The sequence below is a fragment of the Leopardus geoffroyi genome, chromosome A1, assembly GCF_018350155.1.
Source record: "Leopardus geoffroyi isolate Oge1 chromosome A1, O.geoffroyi_Oge1_pat1.0, whole genome shotgun sequence".
Classification (NCBI taxonomy): Eukaryota; Metazoa; Chordata; class Mammalia; order Carnivora; family Felidae; genus Leopardus; species Leopardus geoffroyi.
The window spans coordinates 25,970,303-25,992,216 of NC_059326.1; the positions used below are offsets into that span (position 1 = coordinate 25,970,303).

The window sequence follows — 21,914 nt, forward strand, 5'->3', positions numbered from 1 at the left end:
TTTCATTCTCAATGTGGTGAGAAATCTCTGGGGGTTTAAGTACGGAAAAAGTTCCACCCCAGGATGAGGAGACTCCCTGGCTTTGAGAATTTTCTTGCCTGGCCCCATGCTTGTGGTCAGCACCAACCACACTTTTGTAGGAAGATGAGAATGTTTTAACAAGTCTCTCGAGATGGCGTCGATAACCTCATTTTCAGAATTTGGCAACTTTGTCATAAAATAAAGTTTCCTTTTGGGCTAACCTAGATAACATTACACTTTGCTTTCAGCCCATTTGCCCGAAATCAGCCAAATTGCAAAGTTGGAAGGCACAGTCCCCAAGACTGCCATCACTTTTTTTTTTTTTAATTTAAATTATTTATTTTTGAGAGAGAGAGAGAGTGAGCACAGGTAGGGGAGGGCAGAGAGAGGGAGAAACAGAATCTAAAGCAAGTTCCAGGCTCCGAGCTGTCAGCACAGAGCCCCATGCAGGGCTTGAACCCACGAACGGGGAGATCATGACCTAAGCCCGAGTTGTACAACTAACCAACTGAGCCACCCAGCTGCTCCAAGACTGCCCTTACTTTGGACTGCAAGTTTGCGGGGATTGCCAAAACTACCCTCAGGTTTTTGATGCTGTGCTAGAAGGACCCACAGAACTCACTGAAATCTGTAGTACTCATGGTTGTGGTTAATTACAGGGAAAGGATACAGAATGAAGTCATCCAAAGGAAGAGACACACAGGGCAGAGTCTGGAAGGGTTCCAAATGCCAAACTTCCATTGCCTTCTCTCTCCATGGAAGCAGGATGCATTACCCTCCCAGTATCGATGTGTGACAATGTGCATTGAATATTGCCAATCAGAGAAGTTCATCCTAGTTTTTATTGGGGCTTTATTGTGTCGTGTGATTGATGGATCACCCACGTGGTTGAATCAGTCTCTAGGTTGACTGATAACAAATGATCCAGAGCCCTGACCCTGAGTCACATGGTCTTTCTGGCAGGGTGAGCTCCCTGCGAAAATTATCAGGTGTTTCTAGCACCTGCTCCCTAAAGAAAGACACTCCTATCAGGTATGACATAGATTACATCCCAGAAGCTGAGGGTAAAGGCCAGACCTCTTTCTGGGCGAGTCCAAATTCTTTACTACGTAGCATGTTTTCTCCCCAAGTCTCTCTTCATTAGCGATAGAGAAGATTGGTTATTGCCATGGACTGTTTGCCAAAAGCATCAGTGAGTGCTCAGGACAGCAGCTCATTCTGGTTCTGGCCTCCCTCCCAGCTTCTCACTAGACTTCCCGGAGGGAAGGTGCAAAAAGAGGGGTTTGGAGGGGCTGTGGGGAATAGCAGGTTTTCTCTGAGGCCCACGCTCTTCGGCTGGCTGCCTTACAACCCCATGTTCTGATTTTTAAATGGGAACAGTGGGCCCTTGGGGTGTGCCTAATGCCTCATTAGAACCACAGGTTAGTTTGAGGAATGTCACCTGCATTAGGATTTCCACTGGAAGCTCGAAAGCAAACAGATTTGCATGCGGCATTTGGAGGCCTGTAAGGATTTTGTCCAGGTCTGGCACCTGGGGAGTTCACCCCACCCCCACCCCTGCCACTGTGGGTCTTGGGTACATCAGCCAACATCTGCAGCAGTCTGGTTGCATCACCTTCTACCCTGGTCTTCTCACGGTGTATAAAGTTCCCACATCTATCTGCCAAAGGCAATGGCCCCTATCATTTATTTCTTGCCTCTGGGTGCTTCTTGGTCTAGTGCTGTTTTCCATTCTAAGCTCTAATATAGAGAGATGGGAAGCGGGGGAGTGGAGAGGAAGGCAGGAGGTTCTGTAAGCATCAAATGTGTTCATTGAGTGGAGGTGGAAACAGTGAACCTGACAGTTATCAGAAGCTGGAGTAATTTTCCATAACCTGTGCTCGTTAATGTCCTGATTGGGGTTAATGGATTCAAGGGAGACAGAGAAAGTGGCGCACGAAGGGAAGGAAAGGAGGAACGATCAGAAGCTGGCAACAGCTCAGCGGTGGGGTGTGAAGGGAAGGGATGATTTGTTGACAACCCCGAGATGATAAGCATCCCCAGAGAGACAGAGAAGTGGGGCAGAGAGAATGAGATTTGTCTCCTCTGACAAATTTGAGGCACTGCCGGGACATCTAAATGGAGCAACCTAAGAGCGCAGGAAATCCAGGCTGGAACACCTGTGAAAGCTGAGACACCTACGGGGGCAATTGTCATTTTCAGGCAAATAGGAGGCTTAGGAGTTTCTCACTGAATGGTGCCTGGCTGTTGCAAGTGGTGGCTGGTGGGAAAGGGGGAGAGGGACGAGTGTGTGCAAAGGAAGGTAGTAGAGGTTGTGCTGTGTATATCTGATACGCAGTGACAGACATCTCAAGAGCTCCATGGGCCTCTGATCCCATTGCAGCCAGCATAGATTTGATGTTTCTTTCTTTCTTTTTTTTTTTTTTTTTAACATTTATTCATTTTTTGAGAGACAGAGACAGAGTGTGAGTGGGGGAGGGGCAGAGAGAAAGGGAGGCACAGAATCCGATGCAGGCTCCGGGCTCTGGACTGACAGCACAGAGCCCGACATGGGGCTCGAACTCAAGGACCATGAGATTTTGACCTGAGCTGAAGTCGGATACTTCACCGACTGAGCCACCCAGGCGCCCCATAGATTTGATGTTTCTTATGACGATTTCCTGGCAGATGGCAGCAAAGCGTCTTGAGGAAGGTGTGACTTTTTCTAATTTGTGCAAAGGTACTGTATGAGCTAGCAGAGGCTCTGGGGTGCTTGTTAGGTTTTTTTTTTTTTTTTTTTATAAGTCTTGCAAATTTTCCAGTCCCTTCCGATCTTGCTACATTATGTGAGGAGTCACAGACCCTCTGCTACTAATTATTTCGTAAATTGGGCACTTCACCATCTGCACATAGCTTCTTGCATGTGCTGTGTGTGTAATTGTGCGACACCCCGGAAAGGTGAGTTGTACAAATTTCATGGAATACCGCTTAGCATATAATATACCTCAAGAGCCAAAAGCATGTCTCTTCCCCTTACCTGGTAATTCTATTTCCAGAAATCAGCATCAAAGGAAGAATCAGAGAAGAGCAAAGAAACGGATTTATGAGCAAGGACAGATTTATGAGCAAGGGTATTTTTCCTTACAGCATCATCTATCACTAAAAATATGTGAGGGGCACCAGGGTAGCTCAGTCAGTTGAGTGTCTGATTTTGTTTCTGGTCACAATCTCATGGTTCATGAGTTCGAGCCTCTTATCTGGCTCACTGCTCCCAGTGCAGAGCGCCCTTTGGATCCTCTGGCCCCCCTCTCTGCCCCTCCCCTACTTGCACTCTCTCAAAAATAAATAAAACATTTAAAAAATTTTACCAAAAAATGTGTAAAACGATAAAATGATAAAAATAAGAGAATGAATGAACAAGTGGTATAGCCATATGATGGAATATTGTACAGCTGGTGTTATTTACCGTCAAGATGATTTTATGATACAGAAGAAAGCAGAATCCCAAACTATATGCGTAGTGTGGGTCCAACTTTGTATCACGCATTAATATGTTTATGTAAGTAAACACATGTAAAAACTGGAAAGAAATATGCTAAAAAGTTAACAGTGGCTATTTCTAGATGGCAGAATTACAAGTGATCTTTTTTCCCTTTACATTTATTTTAATTTTCCAACTTCTTTGAAGTGAGTATATAATTGCTTTTATAATCACAAACTTTTCCCCCTGAAATAAATCCAGATGGCCTGGGTTCGACTCCCGGTGTGGGAACGCCAAGACTTTTAGGAAAAAGAAAAATCAATTTAGGCCCTCCTTAACCAGGAGAAGGCTGATGTTTTTAGAAAATGCTATAACCCAGAAATCTGTGTTGAGTAGTATGAAAGGTGCTTTCATAGGCTCTCAGAAACCCTGCAGAAGGGGATTTCAGAGCTCTCCAGCCTTCTGTCAGCCTTTACTGGCTGTTCTCACCCTTCAGATTTGGGGTTCTGGGCTGACCCCTGCGGTGGGTGGGGCCGGCAGCGAAGGGACAAGGCTCCAGGCCCACTATTCCAGTCCCTTGTGTCCTCACCCAGGGAGGAATGGTTAGTCCATCTTCTTATCCAGAAACAAAACTTGGATTGCCCTAGGCCTTGCACAGGAAATGCCAGGATGGTGAGTGGTATGTGACATTCTTTAAAAAAAAATTTTTTTTAACGTTTTATTTTATTATTGAGAGACAGAGGGAGACAGAGCATGAGCATGGGATGGGCAGAGGGAGGGGGAGACACAGAATCCGAAGTAGGCTCCAGGCTCTGAGTTGTCAGCACAGAGCCCGACGCGGGGCTTGAACTCACAAACCACGAGATCATGACCTGAAGTCAGACACTTAACCGACTGAGCCACCCAGACGCCCCTCATGTGACCTGCTTTTAATAAACCAAGATTATCTGGTAACCCTTCAGTAAGAGCCCTCCTCCAGAGTTGAGAGACTTTTTAAGTGCCTGACTGAGATCTGATTGGATTTTCTTCATCTGGAAACTTCTTTTCAGGGCACTGCCTTGCCTTAGTGCTCAGTCACAAATGAAAAAGTAGGGTTTTTTCCTTTTAAAATTATTTTCATGTTGAGTTTTGATCCATTACTCCTTAGCTGGATGTGGAAGGCCCTGGGGAGTTTTATCAAAATGAATTTCTATATTGGGAGTCACAATAATTTGAGTTCTTATTTGAGGGTTAGCAGAAACAACTGGTACTTTCACAAGTTGTAAAGAGGCCAATGTCAGATATTACAAATAAGACAATAAAAGGGGGAAAATAGAATTCATTCCATATTAGGGCCCGCAGTGATGACAAGACAGTGAAAAACTTGGATATTCAGAAAGAGCTCTCTACCTTTTAAACATGATCTTTGAGGCACCTCAGTGGCGCAGTCGGTGAAGCATCGGACTTTTGATTTCGGCTCAGGTCATGATCCCTTGGTTTGTGAGTTTGAGCCCCGCATCAGGCTCTGTGCTGGGATTCTCTCTCTGCCCCTACCCCACTTGTTGTCTCTCTCTCTCTCAGAATAAATATGTAAGCTTAAAAAAAAAAATAAACATGGGGCACCTGGGTGGCTCAGTCGGTTAAGCGTCCGACTTCAACTCAGGTCACGATCTTGCAGTCCGTGAGTTCGAGCCCCGCGTCGGGCTCTGGGCTGACGGCTCAGAGCCTGGAGCCTGCTTCCGATTCTGTGTCTCCCTCTCTCTCTCTGCCCCTCCCCCGTTCATGCTCTGTCTCTGTCTCAAAAATAAATAAACGTTAAAAAAAATAAACATGATCTTCTGAGGGCATGATATAAATACAGCTACATACATATACATATATACATAGATAATCACCCTTCTTCCAAGAAAGTTAGACCCCAAGAGTTCATACATTTCCAGTCTCCTATCCAACGAATCCTTTCCTCAGGTTGTATCCACTACAGGGTCAAGAGACTTCCAGGGAAGGGAGACATAGTGAACAAGGCTACAGCTCTTCCCTCAGGTAAATTACTGTTAAAATTTAAATGTTTTGCCACTCCTTGTGAGTCTGTAACTATTTCAAAACAAAAAGTTAAAAGAAGTTAAGTGACGAGGGTCAACATAAGGAGCCAGGGGATTATGTAGATTCAAGGTACCAATTACAACTTTGCTGCTGTCCTCAGGTGTGTGACCTAGAGGTCAAGGTAGATGCTGGTGGGTGGAGGGTAATGGGCTTGGAAGTAGAGGGTAGAGAGCATACGGAGACACTGGAGGAGAAAACCTAGGGTTCCACTCTTCCACCAGGAGACAGAGGAAGCAACACTTGTATTTCCTTGAACATTTTCAGGGTGAGGTGTGGTTGGGGAGGAGGGGCGGCAGTTGAGTTGGTTGTGTGGGGTTATGTTTTGTTTTGTTGTTTACTGTTAGAGGATGAGGTGTCGATGCCTGTCCCTGGCATTGCAGCTGAATTCCACTGTGGACACTCGAGGTCCTCTGTTCCTTTCCTTACCCACTGACTTGCCCAACGCCCAGTGCTGAGTCGGGTCAAACAAGTATAACGACTCTCGGGGGTGTTCTGAGGGATCAAGTGTGCAGCCAACGAAAGATTCTTTCTTCAGTTCATGTCGTGGATTCGTTCGCCAGCTTCTGCTTGGGCCACAAGCCACTGGCGAGGAAAATGACCTCAGTGACCAGATGCTGAGCGGAAGGCATTGCCCGCGGGACAATGTTGCTTCACGGTTTCTGCCTGCCCTGGATGCTGTAGCTAGACCAGACCTTTTTTTTGGCAAAATTCTCAACCAGTCTAAACTTGGAAAAAGCCAGCATTTCTGGTCAGGGAGCCTTGGCTACTTGCACGAGGCTTTTGGAGCACAAAAGCTGGTCCCACACAGCGAGTGGTTGCCCAGCACACAGCTCTGAATGGAGCCCTTGGCAAATCCTTTTTGCTTCACCCTGTAACTCGAGCTCAGGCTCCCTTTCTGGCAAGGACACTGTGGAAAATTCCCCGGACATAGAGAGCTGGCTCTATTTCCTAGCAATTCTACGAAGTTCTCTCTCTGTGATGGCAAAAATGGAGCAGCCTAAACATCTTCAGATCACTGGGATCTAAAACAAAGAGTCCCTGGGGCACTCGTGACAAGAAACAGGGCCCCACTTTTCAGCACAGAGCTTTCAGACTTTAGATCTGGCATCAAAGGTTTGGTCACAGTGATTGCTTCCACTTGGGGCCTGCTGGGACTTTAGTGGGTCCCCAAATATTTTGAATTTCTTGGCAAAGCTGTCCCGGACTGTGTAACCTTTCTCTTGTCATCTGTAATAATAGGCAAACAGCTACTAGTTTTATAGAGAAATAAAGCTGGAGTGAATCAAATAGCCTGGGGTGGGTGGGTGGGGGGGAGCACAGCTTCAACTTTGACAGAGGACCTGGAAGAGATCTGCCAATGTGTAACCTTAGGGGAAATTCTGTATTTGCTTCAAATCCGACTTCTTCATCTAAAAAGCAGTGAAAACACAATGCCTGTGTGAGAAGGTCAATGTGAAGATGAATGAATAAACACTGAAGGTGCCCAGGAGGCACTCCAAGAGTCTTAGCCTTCCCTCTCTCTCCTCCTGATCTCCACTCCCTTCTCCTCTCTCTAGAGCTATGATTTTCAAACTGTTTTAACTGCTGGAACTATCTATCTATCTATCTATCTATCTATCTATCTATCTATCTATCTAAATGTTTATTTATATAGAGAGTGAGAGAGCCTGAGTAGGGGAGGGGCAGAGAGAGAAGGAGAGAAAGGACCTCAAGCAGGCAGCGCAGAGCCTGATGCAGGGCTGGAACCCATGAGCTGTGGAATCGTGACTTGAGCCGGAAGCAAGAGTCAGATGCTTAACTGACTGAGCCACCCAGGCTCCCCACTGCTGGAACTGTTTAAAAATTCAAATAAATGTGTATGTAGAAGCCCAACATAGAAAACAGATAAAAATCCCAAGCTGCTACCAAGGAAGCACCTGCTCTGTCCCCTCTTCTCCTTGGTAGAAGCTTCCTGCAATTTCAGTGCCATCGGGGTGGGCTTTCTCATGTGCTGGGAGACCCTGTGGAATAGGGGCACCTTTGATTGGTGCCCCCCCCCCGCCCGTGCTGCTCCCCACTCTTCCCAGATCCTGACAACTGAAATCTTCCCATGGAGGGCTCTGGTGTGTTTTGGGTTTAAATGAAAGCACTTTGAGTCAGAGTTCTTTCTATTCTGGTGTTTTTTCTGATGAACTCACTTTTCTGAGGAACAGTGGGACTAGCTGCCTGGGAGCTCTTGCTGAGACTGAGGTGCGAATGTTCTTGTGCAGGAGCTGGACGAGAGCAGTGAGGGTTCTTGTTTTGTGCTCCTGTGTCAGAAACGGGGGAAATACTTGGACTGCACAGCCCTTTCTTTACTCAAGTCGGTGTGCCTACCAGATCTTATTGGCACATGAAAAAGACATAGGATTAGGCACGCTGGTGCAAGGAGGGGGTCACGGGGTCAATCACAAGACACTTGGCTGGGCACTAAGGTCTAGTGTGAACTGGCCTCTGTGTGCGCCTCTACCTCAGGAGGTTGGCTCTGCAAGAGGCGGTTCCTGAAGGGACGGCCCTCAGAGGGTGCCCAGCTGGGCAGGGAAGCCCAAGGGCAGTGAGTGAGCTTCAGCAGGTGCACTTCCACCGCACCCCCACGACTCACCCCATCTCTGCCTTCTTCTCATGTTGGCCACCGTTTCCTTTCCTGCGGGATCATCTCGAGGCTTGTGAGAAGGGGCACATTCCTCCCTCCCAGGGAGGAGGAACATTTGAGGGCTGGGCAAAGGGCTTCTCTTCCTTTCTGTGTCTCTGATTATAGATTGCTGGGTCTGGAGGATGAGGACGGGCTGGAGTCCTGCCTGAGCCGGGAGTTGGGATGTACAGTATTGCTTTCAAGACCTTAGTCATCAGTAAACAGCTATTATGCTCGGGCTCTAATGTGCTCTCTCTTCTGCTGGGTCGCCTGTGGTTGCCATGGATATGGCTTTGTCTTTGGAGGCCTATAACCAAGGAGGATTTAAGTAAATCCTCATGGGTCAATATTACCATAGCCCACCCCACCCCACCCCCCTGACCCCTCCCAAAAAAAAAAGAGAGAAAGAAAAAGAGAAAATGAGGCCACACTTAAACAACTCCAAGAAATCCTTAAACAGTTCTGCACTCATCACCAAAACAACAACAAAAACCCTGGGCTTTAATTGCCGGAACTTACAGGGCACACATTTTAAAAGTGTACTCAGAATTAGAAAGATGAGGTCCATTAATGGCTCTGATTGCAGCGAGTGTAAAATGATGGTATTTCCCGGTCTGGTGTTTTGGACAATATAAAGTTACATTTTGTTTTCTTGCCAGTGCTTAGTTTTTAGAATGCTTCTTGATTTGCCGTTTCTAAGATGTGTCATATTCCAGCATGTAAACGAAGCTGTGTTTCAAGCAAACAGTAGTTGTTTCTGGCCACGGAGGATTCGGTGACATTTGGTAATGACTATGGAAGATGGGTAGATTGATTTAAGAAGGCTGAAAAAAGAAAGAAGACTGGGTCCTGAGCAGTGACCAAAGAGCTCCAGTGTCTTTGTTTGAAAACACATGCATGCTCCCCCCGGGATTGCTCACAAGTCACCCCAGAGAAAGGTGCTGTCCCCTGGTAAAGCAGAGGTCAGAGGCTGAAAGCCCATGTGTGGCCACAGCCCCTCCATGCTTTGGTTCTTTGCTCGAGAGTTGCATCCTTTTAATGGGCTGCCCTTTGTGTATGTTTCTTTGTGTGTGTTTCCTGGGACCACACGGCTCAGGCAGAGGCAGGCTGTGGATGCTGGGATGAGGACCCCAGCCGAGGTGCCCACAGCACAGAAAGGGCTGTTTCCGTAGCAGTGTTCATGCCGGCATCGCCAGGCTGCCTCCTTCCCTCCTGGTAACAACCCGAAGTTTTGTCACCCATCTTACTGGCTTCCGTGTTCACTGTCATTGGCAGCAAGACACTTCCAGTGAAGAAGTTGGGTCTGAGTTGCAATTACCCAGAGATCTCTTCCACTGAAGTGGGAAAAAGTGATGTCAATTTCCTCTCTGTGGGCTTTTCCTCTCTTGAGTTTTCGCGTGTTTGTGTCAAACTCCGGATTAATCCACAGCCTCTCTTTGCTTGCCTTCCGAAACTCTCCCCAGTCCCTGCCTATTGTGTTACCCGGCAACCGTTGGGACTTCCCGAGTGGAGGATTATGACACTCTTGCTTTGATGCCAGGCGACCCAGTGCAAAGCCCCCTGTGATTGTCAGGAGCAGAGAAGGTGATAATGCTGCTGGCTGGTGGCCACCAGGGTCAGTGCTGGCCTGTCTGGATGAAAAAGGGAAGCTCACGCCTGAGCTGCCTCTGGAGGGTGCTGGGAGAAATGGCCTGCCTCCTACATCAGGTAGGAGTTGGCTCCCACCTTGCCCCCATCCTGCCTTGAGCTGCCTGGGAGGCCGAGGCCACGTTCTAGAGTGGCGGGTTGGCAAACAGAGGCCCACCTTCCGGGTTCGATGAGGTCTGTTGGGATGGGTGTCTTGGAGGCCTAACACAGCTTCCGGATGTGAGAGGAATCCCCAGATAAACCGCTGCTAGGTTGTCTGAGCCGCCTTATCAGACTCTTGAGGCAATTCTGGTCCTCACGGCTTCCATGTAGTTCTTCCGGGACCACCACCAAACAGGATAGATTTCATGGAAAAGCTGAGGGCTGTGCTAATCCTTAGTTGGCATCAGGCCAAGAGAGATAATTTTGATGTGGGTTAAAAGGAGTTTTCTGATTTTCCAAGCTGGTAGATGGAAAGGAAAAGGAGATGTCTGGGGTTTGGGTTTGTGGATGACGGAAAGGACCTGGGAAGGTTATGAACCTTTAAATAGCATCCTATCTGTACCGTTACCAAAGATCCCAAGAAAGAAAAGGCAGAAGCAGGCAATGTGGTGTAGAGGGAAAGCCGCCATAGCTCTGATTTTAAATGAACACAAACAAAAGATGGAAGGAGGGGCATGACATGAAGGGTGTCACAAAAGAATAGCAGGAATCTGTATATTAGTGTCAGAAAAACTGAAGTCCAGAATTCGCTAAGACTCGTGAAATAGCAGCTGACATGAGAATAATGCTCTGTCATTTGCAAAGCATTTTCATGTAAATGATCACATGGATGCTCACAGTAATCCTGTGGGGGTGGGGGTGGGGCTGGGGGTGGGGTAGTTATTATCCTCAGAGTGTGTGGGGACTTCTCAGAGGCAAAGCTGGGATTTGAGCCCAGATCATCTTGGGCCAAATGCTGGGTCTTTCCACCACACCACATCACTTTTTGTTACATCGTTTAGAAGTATATTTAGAGAAAGATGGGCAGGCCCATGGTTCCAGAGACAGTGTGATAGTAAGAAAAACTAGGTGCTCCTATATTTCCTTCAATTCATCACGAAGCAACACAGTCTTCAAAGGATAGAACCAAATTTCTTAAAGTGGATGAGACCTTCAAGGAGAATCGAGTTCTGTAAGCTCAGGCCTGGACATCGTAGATGGCTGTTTCCAAAGGGACCTGAATTTCTCTTGCATGGCACTTACTTCAGAAATTGCTTGCTCAGTATCTGTGTTCCCCACTAGCCTTAGCATCTTGAAGGCAAGATCCATGGCCATCCTGTCCATCACGGTGTCCCCTTTGGCTGCCCAGGCAATGAATAAATAACTAACCACAGAACAACGAGCAGTGATTTTGGTGAAATTATAGAGAATGGGAGGTATGCCACAGAGAGAGGCAGAAGTCATCATGATTTACCAAAAAAAAAAAAAAAACAAAAACGATTCTAGAGTCTACTTGCCAATTAACTAACATTAGTCTCTAAGGTATTTGTATTCATTTCAACGATAAAAATGAGGCCCAGATATAGAAAGTGACTCCCATGAACTCATTTCAGTCATCCCAGAGATCCAATCAGAACCTCTGTTTTGGGTCAGTCGAGGCTGAGATTGGGCCATCTGGGCTGTAATGTCAGGAATAAATGCAGGAAAGAAAGGATTTCGAGGCAAGAATCTTTTGTTTTAGAGTCTAGGCTCTGGTTTCAGAATGAATTGTTCTATTAAGTACTCAGGCTTAGTAGAAGCAGCTTTACTTTCAGCTTGTGCTAGAAGGTACATATTTTAGAGACGGCGGGAGAGGATACATTCAACACCAAAGCCAAGCGATGCTATCAGTTATCAATACTCAACCATCATGACCATAGGCACCAGATGTGCAAATGTGAACACAGGCAGAATGTTCTCTAGAAGACATTGACTGGATTCAACTGAAGCCAGATTTCCAGAGATTTCTGAAGCTCCGCTCTTCTCAGGAAGGACACTAGTTAAAGGGAAGCTTCTTGGGGCGCCTGGGTGGCTCAGTCGGTTGAGCGTCTGACTTCGGCTCAGGTCATGATCTCGTGGTCCGTGAGTTCGAGCCCCGCATCGGGCTCTGTGCTGACAGCTCAGAGCCTGGAGCCTGTTTCAGATTCTGTGCCTCCCTCTCTCTCTGACCCTCCCCTGTTCATGCTCTGTCTCTCTCTGTCTCAAAAATAAATAAATATTTAAAAAAAATTTTTTTTAAATAAAATAAAATAAAGGGAAGCTTCTCATCTCTTTTCCTGAACTCCAGGCACACCTTTCCAACTCCACGTGTGAACTTTCATGGGGCTGGAAGGACCTCGAGCTAAGTCCATCTCATGCCTTTATCCTCCTCATTCACTTCACGGTAGTCACAGCGGTCTTGTCTTCTCTTGGCTCCTCAACACACTCAGGTGTTCCTACCCCAGGGCGCTGACACCTGCCGTTCTGTCTTCCAGAACCCTTCCCTAGATCATCATCCCCACCACTGGCTTGCTGTCATTCAGGCCTCAGCTCAGAATCTCCTGGGAGAGGCCTGCCTGACCCATTTCCTGTTGTATTTTCCTCATGGTGCTTTCATCACAATACAAAATTGTTTAATTTCTCTTCTCTCCCTTCTCCCTCCCCTTCTCCTCTCTCTCTCCTTCCTTGTGCCTCTTCTTCCTTGTCTTCCCCACTAAAATGGGAGCTCCGTGAGGCTGCTCCTTATCGGTCTTGCTTGCAGACGTATCTCCAGTGCCCGGGACGGCACCTGAGCAGGTGCTCAATATACATTTGTTGTGTGACTGTGTTGACTCGCCCCACCTTCTTCCTTGGCTGCTTCCATTTAGAACATTTACGGACACTACAGTAGTCTATTTTCAACACATGGTAAATGAGGAAAGGTAAATGGAGACCATTTGAAAGCCCTTTGATATTCCGTAAATAGTCTTAATTTTTTGGGGCGCCTGGGTGGCGCAGTCGGTTAAGCGTCCGACTTCAGCCAGGTCACGATCTCGCGGTCCGTGAGTTCGAGCCCCGTGTCAGGCTCTGGGCTGATGGCTCAGAGCCTGGAGCCTGTTTCCGATTCTGTGTCTCCCTCTCTCTCTGCCCCTCCCCCGTTCATGCTCTGTCTCTCTCTGTCCCAAAAAAATAAATAAAAAACGTTGAAAAAAAAAGTCTTAATTTTTTTTTTTTAACGTTTATTTATTTTTGAGACAGAGACAGAGCATGAATGGGGGAGGGTCAGAGAGAGGGAGACACAGAATCTGAAACAGGCTCCAGGCTCTGAGCGGTCAGCACAGAGCCTGACGCGGGGCTCAAACTCACGGACCGTGAGATCGTGACCTGAGCCGAAGTCGGCCGCCCAACCGACTGAGCCACCCAGGCGCCCCAATAGTCTTAATTTTTGAGGTGTTTTTGATAACCTGAAAACAATCCACAGTGACAGGCTCAGATCACCAGTTCTGGAGGCATCCAGAGGCTGAAGGAACTGTCCTGCAGTACAGGAAACCTCAGGGAAAGCTGAGGAAAGGGAACCCGGTGAGTCTATCTGGGAATGCAAAAAGCACTGCTGGCAGGAGATAAGCCTGCTCGGGGTCTCTCAAAATATCCTTTATTCAGATTATGTTGTGCCACCTGATCAGTGCCCATGGGCAAGCTCAGGGTTGGAAAGGGCTAGGAGCAGGCCAAGGATAGGCAGTAAAAGAGAAGCTTGGGTGGCAGAGGAAGCTGAGGAAAACACTTCCCAGGAGGTACTGGCTCCAGGTTAGCATTTCTGCTGATCTTACTGAACGATGTGGGCATGCCCCCTCCCCTGCCCTTTACCTCGGTTTGAAGAAACAGGGGTGTTAGTGGGGAAGGTAGGAAGGGGTGAGGCTGTCAGACCGTCTTGTGGAACAATACCCCCAATAACAGTCAATTAAATAAAATTCTGAGCTTAAGCAATACAGGTCTGCACAGCAGCTGTGATGTCATTGATCCAATTGCCTTTTCCTCATTGTTCTGCCATCTTTGGACTTCGCCCTCATTTGGACTACCACATCCACATTTCAGCCAGAAGAGGAAAAGAAGGGGAAGGAGCTCAACTTTCAAGCTTACCACGAGGAAGGTGCACGGGTACTCTCCATTCTTATCCCATTGGCCAGAACTTTGTCCGTAGACACACCTCAGTCCAAAGGAGTCTGGGAAATGTGGTCTTGAACTGGGTGGCCGTGTCCCACCTAAAAATTCCACAACCGTGAAAAAGAAGGAAGAGATGTATCAGGAAACGGCATTTCTGTCACAGGTGAGTGGAAGAAATTGCCTTGTGAATACGATGATGATTATCCTTTGCAACTGGCCCCGGGAAGAAGTAACTTCCCCGGGAGGAAAATCATTCGGCTGTCTGCCAGGTCTTTGCACGGCAAACTATAGATTTTGATAAACAGACCACTGCACATTTCTCCCTGGCAAGAATATAAAGCCCAGTGATAATAAGGCATATGAGTGCCATAAACCCTAAGTAGCTGTTTTGAAGTCATCAGAATGCAGCGCCTACCAGATAATTTACCCAATCTGTCAGAATGCTGCTTCCTGCTTCCACCATCAACCATTTGGAATTAACTACAAAGCAGGTCTGCTGTGGAGTCTAAATCTAGAAATAGCAGAATGTAAGCTCTGGAGATATTAAATTTGTGGCAGGCACTTATTCACTCGATGTGTAACTACTAGGTACCCACTGCACCAAGCTGGCTTATGGGGTGGGGCAGCTGTGATATTGACAATGACAGAGATGTATGTTCACGAGTTCAGTGACAGAACATCTGCTTATGAATGAGGGCATTCACTCATTTGTTCATTCGTTCAACGACTCTTTAGTGAACCCCTACTTTGAGTCAGACCCACGGTACTGGGACACATTGATGAGCAAGCAGGACAAGGTTCTTGCCTCAGAGCATATATTCTAGTGTGAGGAAAAAGGCAGGAAAGAAGAAAGCAAGCCTGTGGACAGACAGGATACTATAGAGTGATAAATACTGAAGGAACTAAATAGAGCGGTGATGGAGAACTTGGGCAGTGAATAGGAGGGTCAGTGAGGGCCTTTCTGAAGTGATGGTTGAATCCTGAAGGATGAGAAGCCAGCCACATGGGAAGCCAGGAGCAGGGAGGTGGCAAAGAGCTTGTGTGTTAGTGTGTCTGGTGTGGCCGGAGTGTTTTGAGTGAGAGGACATGATGCAAGATGAGACTGACTGGACAAGGCTGGTCCCAGAGAGTTTTCTGGAAAGGGTGGAGCTTGAGCCGATCCTTGCAGGACAGGTAAGGTTCGAGTCTGCGAGAGGGGAAACATTTGCAAAGTAGGGTGAGCTGTGAGGAGCTTGAGCCAGGACTGTGCCGACCCAAGATGGTGGGTGAGAAGGGTTCCTGATGGGAGGAGTGAGAGAAAAGGCTGGAAAGGCAACCTCAGGAAACTTCTGGAAGGCAAAGGGACTTGAATTCTCAAAGATCATGTACAGCCATTTGATCAGGAGAGAGGCATGATCGAAGCGTGGTTTTAGAAAGATTTTCTACAAGCTAGGTAGTAGCCTCTCAGTCTTGGCACTATTGATGCTTTGGGCCAGATCATTCTTTGTTGTGAAGGATCCTGTACACTGCAGGATGTTTAGCAGCACCCCTGATCTCTAAATGCCAGGAGCACCCACCCTTCCTAGTCCTGACGATCAAAAATGTCTCCAGATATGGCCAAATGTCCTAGGGGTTGGGGGAAGGGAAAATCACTTCTGGTTGAAACCACTACTTGAAAAAAAAAAAGAAAGGTTTTGTTTATCTTTATGTTTTTGTTTTTGAAATCAGATTTTGGACCTGAAATATCTTGATCATTGACTGTTTTCTCTCACTATGATTGTATGGACGTAGGAACTACAGATTTAAATAGGAAGGCAACCTTAAGTTGTAGTTACTGAATATTTTTGACTTAAAGAAAAGCTTATACAAATAAATTTCAATTCACTCTAACATGAAGTTTTGCAAGCTTTGAGGGATCTTTCCTCTGCTCTGCCATCCCTTGATGTTTTTGGTCTTCTTACAGTGTGTCCCCCTCTACTCGGGTGGATGAGCTCCTTAAGGCCACCCCTAGGGGGAGTGGGGGAGGTGAGGCACAGTAGGAAAGGCCCTTTTCCAGTGAGGAGATGTGTATGCTGAGCTGAAAAAACATTAAGGAGGATTGTTTTGAGATTTTTTTTCAGGCCCCTAAATTGTTTTTTGTTTAAAAAAATTTTTTTTTTAATCTTTATTTATTTTTGAGAGAGTGAGAGAGAGACAGAGTGAGGGCAGGGGAGGAACAGAGAGAAAGGGAGACACAGAATCCGAGGCAGGCTCCAGGTTCTGAGCTGTCAGCACAGAGCCCGACGTGGGGCTTGAACCCACGAACCGTGAGATCATGACCTGAGCCGAAGTCGGACACTTAACCGACTGAGCCACCCAGGTGCCTCCAGGCCCCTAAATTTAAATTAGCTTTGTGGGAACTCTTTGGGATTAACTCCCCCTCAAAACACCCCCTGAAATATATCCCTTCGTGGCTTCCCTTCTCTAGATGATATTTGAAAGATATGCAAGAGAATATGAAGAACTCCAGAGAAAATGTATTTTTTAAAACATTTTTTTTAAGTTTATTTATTTTTAAGAGAGAGATAGAATGTGAGCAGGGAAGGGGCAGAGAGAGAGGGGGACACAGAATCCGAAGCAGGCTCCAGGCTCTGAGCCATCAGCACAGAGCCCGACGCAGAGCTTGGGCTCACAAACTGTGAGATCATGACCTGAGCTGAAGTCAGACGTTTAACCGACTGAGCCACCCAGGTGCCCCATGGAGAAAATGTATTTTTAAAACCTATCTTCCTATGTCTTAAAAAAAAAATTAATGTTTATTTATTTTTTGAGAGAGAAATCCTGAGCAGGGGAGGGGCAGAGAGGGAGGGAACAGAGGATCCGAAGCAGGCTCCATGCTGTCAGCAGTGAGCCCCCTGTGAGGCCCAAACTCACAAACCGTGAGATCATGACCTGAGCTGAATGAAGTTGGATGCTCAAGCCACCAAGCCACCTAGGTGCCCCTCTTCCTAAGTCTTGTAAATAGTATACTGGGTTGAGTCGCAAATTCACCCACCCTCCCACCCCAATTCATGTCGGCTTGGAACCTCAGATTTGGAAATAGTCTTTGCAGGCATAATTAGTTATGATGAGATGACATTGGATGAAAGTGGATCCTACACCCAGTGAATGGTGTGCTTAAAAGAAGGGGGGACCCACAGAGACACAGTGGGAAGGGGGCCATGTGAAGAAGGGGGCAGAGGTTGGAGTGACACAGTACAAGCCAGGGAACACCAGGATTGCCCGGAGCCAGAGAAGTGGAGAAGAGGCGAGGAGGCATCTTGCCCTCGGGAGCTATGACAGCCACGGACACCTTGACTTTGGACGCGTAGCCTCCAGACCTCCGACAAAATGGATTGCTGTTGTCTTAAGCCCTGCCGTTTGTGGTTAATTTGCGGTAATTGCAGCCCTAGGAAATGAATACAAATGGTTATGTTATAATCGGGTTTAGTTTTTTTGTTGACACGTGGGCTTGCTAGTTTCTGCTTCAGACTCCTTGCTTTTCAGAGCTGGCCATTAACTTGCAGCAGAAGGCTAACCTTCGGCCACATGCTTCACCAATCTGTTCTAAACGAGACCGCTTCATTCCCGTGCCACCGAAACCACAGCCCGCAATCCTGGGCGACGCACAGGTCTCCCCTCGGAAGCCTGCACGTGGCAGAAACACTTCCTTCAAAGCAAATTCCAAGAAGCGAGGCCTGGGTAGTCCTCTGGGGTGGGCGTTGGTGGGTCATGGCTCCTGGTGTCCTAACTAAAGGAGAGGATGCGGCGACTCTAAATTAAAGGGGAAAAGGGGAGGCTTCTGGTCAGATCCCAGAGAGGAACAGTGGGGAGGTGAGTCAATGGTTGGTGGATGTGGGAATGGGAGGGAGAAGCAAAGGCGGGGGGGCGGGCAGAAGGCTGGAATATCAGGGGATGGGGAATAGGAGTGGGGGGAGAGAAAGAGAAGGACAGCTGAATCCTTTCAAGAGGGGAGGAAAATGGTCTTAATTTACCATAGGCGAAAACAAAAAAGGAAGATTACACAACAGTTTTAATGACAGGGTTTCTGTCACTCACCCTGATAGTAGTAATTATGTTTATTATGCGGATTTGGTGGTGAAGGTGCTGTCCTGCTCAGCCCGTGCTGCCGAGGGGATCAATGGAGGCGGTTGATAGCATCCACCAAATAAAGCCTGGGAGGTCTGGACATCCTCAGTTATAATTCTGCAAACACACAGTTGCTTAGGAAATCAGTACTTCAAATTAACTAAAGCAGGTAGACATATTCGCCTTTACGCTGTATCCTTACTATGTCCTGTGTTTATTTCTCTGCTGTTGGAGGGGGTAGACACTTGCCTGGTTTTATCTTTAGCCAAAAGAAATAATTTGCACACATGTCTTTAGAAGACAAATAAGTGACTATATTGCTTGTCTAGAAAACAACTCAGAAATTCACCTCACCTTTAGGTGAGGAATGAGGGGAGGTGTGGGGAGTGTTGGGTGGGAGCAAACTGTTCCCCCGGCAGCCAGAGAACAAATATTGCCTGCTGTTGGCTTTGGATAATTTTACCTCATTCAGAAACACCTATTCAGCAACTGTTGTATGACAGGCACTGGTATAGGCTCTTTGGATAGAGAAATTTTTTTTAAAATTTTTTGGTAATGTTTATTTTAAGAGAGAGAGAGAGTGAGAGCGCGCACGCACCCAAGTGGGGGAGGTGCAGAGAGAGAGACAGAGAGAGACAGAATCTGAAGCAGGCTCCAGGCTCTGAGCTGTCAGCAAAGAGCCTGAAGCAGGGTTCAAACCCATGAAGTCTGAGATCATGACCTGAGCTGAAGTTGGACACTTAACCAACGGAGCCACCCAGGCTCCTGGAAATGGTTTTTTAAAAAGGGTTTGAGTGTTTAGGAGAAAGATTGATGATTAAATCATTCATTCATTCATAAAACAGTTATCGACTCCCTTCCATGTGCCAGAGACGGTTCTGGCACTTGCGATACAAGGATAAACTGAGCAGATGAAGGCTTGAAGTCAAAGACGTATGTGTTGAGTGGATGAAGGAAGCCCCCTTTGGGCCGGGGGGAGTCAGGGAAGCTTCCCAGCATATCTGTCAAAGCTTGGAAGGTGCCGAGGAATGCCTGCTGGCTGTTCTTTTAACTGAGACTTTAAAGTTGTTGCAAAGTTTATATGTGATAATCATCACCATTGCCCTTCTTAAAAACTGGAAAGTGACCTGGCAGAGAAAACCTAGCATCTCAACAAAGGATGTTTTAGGATGAGGCTTTTTGTTATTCATCTACTCACTCTGTACAGACTCATCCACCCTCCAAGCGTTAACTCCCTGGTGGCTGATGACCCTAAAATGCTCAGTGATCTCGGAGTTCCAGGTTCTCCACCTCCCAACCTGGGTGACTGGCCTGGCATCTTCCAGATACCTTGTCAGCCCGGGGCCGTTCCTCTCCCTGCTTTCCTCTGGCGAAATCATTCTTTGAACTGTCTCCTCGCAGCCACTGCTTGGGACTGACTTTCCCTGTGCATATGACCAGGGCCTGTGGATTTGTCCAGGACTCCAGGGGCCAGGGAGGGCCTGGGTAATTTCCCAACACCCTCTGGGTCTTCTCCCTCCAGGTGGGGCTCACAGTCCGGGGCCCACAGCACAACAGAAAGAGGAAGACGCTCCTTTCTCTGCTTACTCCCTGGAGGGTTTCTTGAACCCTCCCCTACCACCTTTACTCCGAAAAGCAGGTGGGTTCCCTCCAGCTCTGGTGGGTTTCAAATTCTTGGACTGTGACAGATCCATTGGAGACTCCCTCTAAGGACTCAGAACGGAAGAATCATTTTGCCAGTAGCTGTGCTAGGGCCTGGGAGTGCCAGGGACAGGTAGGAAGGGGTGTGTGTTTGTGTGTGTGCCCACTTTACAAACTCCTCCCCTGCTTCCAGAGGTCGTGGGCTCCTGGCAGGGGTGGGGGGGTCCGACTACTCTGTCATCTCTGTAGGGTTCCTGCTCCTGCTGCGAGGCTCCCCTTTTTGACAGCAGGGTTGGTATTTTCTCTGTAGCCAGCAGGCTGCGAGACGAGATGTGTGCCCTGGTGGTGTGGGAGGCACGGAGTTTGCCTCCTGCTCCTGCTAAATGAATCATGTTAACCTAATACTCAGAGGCAGGCTCCTTCTGCACCGTGGCTACACCCAAAACCGGGTGAGGAAGGCCTCCTGGGCCAGGCGCTCGGTTACACAGTTCCTTGGTGGGGTCTCACTCCGGGTCCTACCTCGTGCCTTCTGTACCCATGCTGTCACCCCTGAAATGTAGACATCCGAGGGCCATCACTAATTCACTAGGTGTCCTCCTTCAGCCTGGGCATGCATTTTTAATTAACTTTTATATCAAGACTCAGGTGACACGGCCCTACCCCCTTCTCTGTCCTCTTGGAACATAGCTAAAGTCAGCTGTGAGCTGTTATTCCACACAGAGGAGCTCTTGCCAGTGTCTCCCCTGCAAAGCGGCAGTTGCTACTTATTTGCAGACTATTTTAAATATTTCATGGAATTAATTTCAGACTTAGTGTCTTCATCAGATTGCTAGGAGGGTACTTGTAGATTAATACGTCCAGGCCTCCTATTTTATAGTTGAAAAAAAAAAGTGAGACTCAGAGACCTTAAATCATTTTCCCAAGGTCACACAGCAAGTTTGTAGGAGAGCCCACATGAAAGCCTAGGTCTTCTGACTCCCAAGCCTAAGCCCCTTCATTATACTATGAATTCTCTAAGATGATAAATTTAAATCCAGGCAGTGGCCCGAACCCCCCCAACCCCGAATTCCAAACGAAATCATGAAAACAAAATCTTGAAAGTGACCCAGTCTTCAAGAGAAAGAGTGAAGTATGGTCATTCACAGAGGATGAGCAAAAGGCATTATTGTTATTTGGTTCTTTGTTGTTTGAGGTCCACAGCGATAAAGGCATTAAACTCTCGAAGCAGAAACCAAAGAGTGCCAGGAGAAAAAAAAAGAAAATCTAAAATAAGACCTCAAAGAAAATAGAAACTGGCATATAAATCGTAAGTTATGGTAGGTTGCATGCAAAGAGCCATCTGAAGTGGAAACCGGCTGCAGGGCGCATCAGAAAAGGTGAGGACTCTGGTCTGATAGCCAAGGTTCTGAATCTCGGTTCGAGCGTTTACTAAGGGTGGTTTGGGGCCAGTTCATTTCTCAGAGCTTTGGTTTCCCCCTTCGTAAAAGGAAGCTGACATCTGTGGCAGAGCGGTGATGTGAGGAAGGGCCGGCAGGCGCCCGGTGGTGCCTCGTGCCTCGTCTGCAGCTGGCGCTCAGTAAGTGGTAAAATGTGTGACTGCCTGTACCTTGAATTGCAGGGGAGACCCTGGCAGGCTGACGCCAGCCCCAGCCCCCAGCAAAGGGCTGAAGGGGGGGCCCCGCCTGGACCAGGGGACTCGGGTTTGTTCCCGGTGAGGATTTAGAATGCTTCCTCTCTGTTCTTGTGCCTTCTAATGGGTGGTTTTTACCCGGGGGGGACGGTTCTGCCCTGAGGGGGCATTTGGCAAGCAGACAGCGTTTATCCTCTTAGACTAACATTCAGGTCTGACTTGTGGATGCAAAGCTAAGCTTCACAGAAGATGGGAGGAAGTTCTGATTTAGGGGGGCTTCTTTATTTGGTTTGTATTGTGTGATGATGTTTTTCTTCAACCTCTTTAGCAACCCCTAGGGCCCTAGGCTAGATGTCAATTCAACCCTTTGACAGACATCTCTTGTTTCCTTTCCTCCTTCCTCTGGTGGTCATATCCTGATTTTCTCTGAGAAAACTGCCCTGCTGCACTCACTGTCCCTGTGGGGAAGCAGATACGGGAATGTGACCATTGTACCACAGGCCCACAGTGGCTGGTCAGCAAGGGACATGGACCAATTAGTGCCAGAGCTTCTATAAACTGTGGGGGAGAGGCTCTCA

The 21,914-nt window shown here is 47.5% G+C and overlaps 1 long non-coding RNA gene across 1 annotated transcript; it reads left to right on the forward strand.

Annotated features, from left to right (window-relative positions):
• Nucleotides 1-8,595: 8,595 nt before the first annotated feature.
• Nucleotides 8,596-14,544, forward strand: LOC123597762. Its single transcript, XR_006712248.1, has 2 exons — nt 8,596-9,920; nt 13,911-14,544. It is a non-coding gene; the product is annotated as an uncharacterized LOC123597762 (long non-coding RNA).
• The last annotated feature ends 7,370 nt before the right edge of the window (nt 14,545-21,914 follow it).